This window comes from Mytilus edulis, chromosome 8, assembly GCF_963676685.1.
Source record: "Mytilus edulis chromosome 8, xbMytEdul2.2, whole genome shotgun sequence".
Taxonomy (NCBI): Eukaryota; Metazoa; Mollusca; class Bivalvia; order Mytilida; family Mytilidae; genus Mytilus; species Mytilus edulis.
In genome coordinates this window covers 87,178,807-87,183,730 of record NC_092351.1, presented here as the reverse complement: position 1 = coordinate 87,183,730, position 4,924 = coordinate 87,178,807, and the positions used below count along the sequence as shown (strand labels likewise).

General features: G+C 32.0%; 1 long non-coding RNA gene across 1 annotated transcript; it reads right to left on the bottom strand.

Annotated features, from left to right (window-relative positions):
* Positions 1–262: 262 nt before the first annotated feature.
* On the bottom strand, positions 263–4,708 carry LOC139486535 (uncharacterized). Its single transcript, XR_011655598.1, has 4 exons — positions 4,607–4,708; positions 2,795–2,860; positions 1,597–1,644; positions 263–929 (listed from the first exon to the last, which is right to left on the bottom strand). It is a non-coding gene; the product is annotated as an uncharacterized lncRNA (long non-coding RNA).
* Between the last annotated feature and the right edge of the window lie 216 nt (positions 4,709–4,924).

Here is a 4,924-nt window from a genome sequence, read left to right as displayed (position 1 = left end):
AACTGTTATTTCTTTTTCTAGCACTGAGCAAAATTCTAGTATTCGGGAAGTAAGCGCTCTGGTGTCGACGTGATTATTGATATGCAAATTCTGGAAATATCTATAAATTAAAATAATCGAGAATCTATAAATCAAAATACCTCCGTCATAGCTGACCCAAAGTGGAAAAGAACACTCGATTTTCTGAGGTGCACTATTATAAATATAGTCAACATTGCCTTTCAATGGCTTTGGTTTAAAAACAAGGAAAGCAATTCCGACACAACAAATACATACAGGTTATTTTTAATCAGATTTAAGCCAACATATAATCGAACTATACATTATAAAGTTTATAAGAAAAGACTTAAACAAAACACTATTCAGGCTCTAAGGATTGAGGTAAATCACCTCATCTATAGCTGTTCACTTCACATCCTTGTCATTTAAAACAAAATGTAATCCTCAGATTAACAGTCTCCCGAAATTCCAATTCCTGTAATCCCAATGTTTGCACAAATTGTAATAAAAACTAGAAAGTAACAGACGTAGTGCATATACAAATCGGTACGGCAATGTGGGCATTGACACAGATCGCTGTCAATAAATTCTTTACGTCTATACTTTGTTTTACAACAACAGCAGAACTTAAATAATTTCTTGTTGATTGTATTAGTTTTTGCTCGGCTCACTGCAATACGGTGTTTGTAATTAAAATGCGCTCTAATAACAGTGAATAAAACGAACAGTACGTGTGACGCTAACGAAAGGATGATTAGCGTTAAGAGGTGAACATAAAATCGATTTTTATTTCCTGAACATAAAACTGCTCTTAACTGTGAAATATTTGCCATCATAAGCGAGACGTCTGCTATGGTTTGAATAAAGTTTTTGCTTTCGGAAAAGCGGTTGGAATTTTTCTGGTCGCCTTTATCATTCTTCTTCTTCTTCTGAAAAAAAATGTGTACCTATATACAAAGGATGTATCATTTATTCTTACAACACTTACAGAAGATTCATATAAGTTAGATGAGAGGTGGTATAATTGTGTCACAGAACAAAATATGATATGAGCCTTCACTGTGTAAAACAACCAAGATATGAAAGGGTTAACTAACAAATATCCTAATGACATCGATTTTTCCGTTTTTATAAGACTTTTGCACAGTTCTTTTCCAAAAACAAACTAACAGGCTAACTGAAACCATTAGTTTATGTCTTATATAAATTTGAGAGACATAAACTTGATACATAAATGTTGTATGTACGTTCTATCACTTTCTTAAGAAACAAAAATAAACCTTCCAACACCGTATTGCCACCCACCCAGTATATGGTGATTCGCCACTGGTGTGATTAAAAATACGAATTTTGAATATGAAGGTATGTCTTCAAATAAATTACAGATTTGTTTTCTTTGACTGTCAACCTAGAAACAAGACATCCGAAAGGGACAAGATTAACATCAAAATCCTAAATAAAAGGTATCATCTATCTTTGACCATTTTGATGAAATTTCCTATGTTGTTGCTTTCTTTATCCTATTTCATTTCTGTTTATAAGTCTTTTCTCCGTTCTACTATTTCGTTTGTAAATAACAAATGTAAAATACTTTACCTTAGGGTCCCTTTTTTTTCTTTCGTTTTCATCATCTTCTGGGACGACCTGAAATTATTTCTATGCCTCAATTTTAACAAGTATTCAAAAGTCAATTAGAGTTACACATGTTTTACGGCATTGCCTATTGTAATACAAAATGTTTATCGCAAAACGCCAGTTTGTCAGTTGTTGTGCTATTAAAAAATGCTTCAGTTCATTATTTATAGACGTTAATTGCATTGCCAAATATTAACAACAAAATGAAACGGTCATATTTTTGGAAGTCTGCACCAATTTTAACATGGCGTTTTGTCCATGAAATTAATAGAGTGAAAAATCATTACACAGTACCTTGTGGAATTTGCCTTGGAGTTCGGTATTTTTGTTATTTTGCAACGATATGGAATTTTTTTTTTATCAAAAGGCAATTCTATTATTAAACTAGAGGCTCTAGACAATAAATAAAACAAAAATACCGAACTCCAAGGAAAGTCAACAACTTGGACCGTCTATACAAACTGACACAATCAAACGTTATCAACCAGCAGAACGAGTGAAAAAACAATAGTCATATAATGACTTTATATAGGAATTTTCCGAGAAAAATAAAATTAGGGTTTAACATAGATTTATAGCAAGCTGAGACTGCCAGTTCTATGACAGATGTGTTGCTTAATCAGTTTTTCGATCTTGTGCGGCTCATTTAAATATATATATACATATTAAGTATGTCTTGCTGATGATTTATTATGTTAACTGCTTTTTTTTTCAACAAAAGTTTTTGCCATAAATGGAAATATAGGGACAAATTATCTTTAAAAGGCAATAACCCTTATAAGTAGTTGACATACTGTTTTACCCATGTCGGTCATGTTGATTGTCAAGCAGAATCAGTGTACACACTTTTAAACTAGCAATGCTTAGCCCCTTGATAATTGAGTCCAAGTGTTATTACAATTGGCCTAGTATTTTGAGAAGAGAAGATTTGTGTAAAACTTAAAAGTTTACCAACAACGGAGACGACCGACAACGAACACCAATCAAATGATGAGAATAGCTCCCTTCACCCTTCGGAAAAAAGAAAAAGAGACAAATAGATCAATAGTTTTGTCATGTTTGTGGTAAATAAATTAATTTGAAAAAAAGAGTTTTCATAACTGTTTGGGGTACTGATTATTCCTTCAGTCGGGTCTTTAATATAAAAGAATATAAAAACCTGAGGGTTGCCTTGATTTTGCCATTTTTTCTTCTGTTTTTTCTGCTTTCCATTGTATGAATTTTCCTGAAATTATCACTATACCTTAATTGTCACGAAAAAATGTATATCTCAAAATATCCGATTGTCAATAGAAATCCTATCACACATAAACGTGAATTCGATTATTATAGAATCATATTAGAATTGCAATATTTTTTCCAAGAGAGTGATAAGGTGGGGTAGAACTCTGAAATAATACAGGTAAATGATTATTGGAAGATTTGAAAAGGCCAACTTAAAGGGTGTTTCGTTCTTAATTCTGGGCCACTAGAAATGTTGCAAGATCTTAAGACAAGTTTTTCTTATACCCAAATGTCCGACCAAGGGGGTGTCATGGGCAAGACCAATAATGTATTGTCGGCTTCATACATAATGGCAGCAGTACTTAGTATACAACTCTTCATTCCTCTTCTTTGAAAACATCTGAGGGGTCTCCATTTCCTCATTAAAATGCCGTCATGAAGGAAATAACATTCGGCCACTTTGTCTGCTTCCTCCTGCTGAGCCAAAGAACGTCATGGTCTTTATTTTGCTCTTTCGCATACTTTTTGTCTGTCTAATGAATGACTGTTGTCGTCTGGCCATGACATACTTACATGCTTGTTACCAGTGGTTTTATTATGTTTTTTATCTTATGGTTACGTTATGCTGGGCGAGCCCCCAATTTCAGTTATGCAAGAAATCATCTTTGCATTATAGCCTAATAAAGGCAACAGTAGTAGTAACTCATAAATCCATGAAAAAAACCAATATCGGGGTAACAAACTAAAACTGCTGGAAACGCATTAAATATAAAAGGAGAAAAACGACACAACATTAAAATGTAACACACACAGAAACGGACTAAGCATTAGAAAAATCCCAATGAGAATAACAAATATAACATCAAAACCAAATACATGAATTTGGGAGATAGATAAGTACCGTGACAAGTATTAAAGTAATGTGAATTCACACTAAAAAAAAAAGAGACAACAAACAACACAACGGAAACACAACGTTAAAATGTAACACACACAGACACGAACTATAATATAACAATGGCCATATTCCTGACTTTGTACACACAAAAAAACAGATCAATTATCAAAATAATAAGTGTTATTATACAATTTCACAAAAAATATTATACAAATTTAAATGTCAACTAAACTGTTAACAATATCTGAATGTCCAAAATTCTAGTCTTTTCTCTTAACGGTATTGGAATCCAATGTACACTGGTTATAAGTGTTTGTCAAATATGATTTTCTTGCATCCTGTATACGTCAAAAAGTCCTGATTTAATTAACCGAAACCATTTGGACTTCTTAAGCGTGTTGTACACCAATGACTAATAGACTAATGATCATATTAATAATATTTATACACAACAACATAGAGGATTTATACCAAATCAGATGTCTTACCCATATTATACACGAAACATCTTTCGCCTCTCTCTTTCATAAATAAGCACCAAAATAATTGACAATTAATTAGTATTACTGACTCATGTTATCATAGTTTTTCAATATTCCATTAAAACTTTATGAGTAAAGCAAATATTTGCTTAGCTTACTTTTAATTTGCAGCGTTCGCAAACACATTTTTTTGGAAATATTGATTCCACTTAAATAATAAACAACAACATTTCATGTACGGTTGGCACTTTACATCAATGAAAAAAAATCAGTTTCTTTTTGTTTGATGCTTCATCTATTACGTTTTGTTCTTTGTTTGTTTATATTTTGTCTATTCATCTTACTTTGTAATGACAGATTTATTTACCTGTGTCTCAATATCAGTTGATTCACTCATGATTAGCTGTCTTAATTCCTGCAATCAGAATATTTTCTTAATTGTCAATCAAAATTACCCATATTTGTAAATACCTAATATTTGGTTGATAGAATGTGTATTATCAAACACCAAGTTATAAATTTACGTTATATCAATCAAACTATTAGCTGTTTTAAACACTGGTAGATTCAAATGGCCAATTTCATCGACGAAAAAGTTTATTACTATAATCATTGATAATATAAACATCTGCATCTCAATCGGATACTCGAGACATGAGGAATTATAAAGAAATGCGCATCAAAT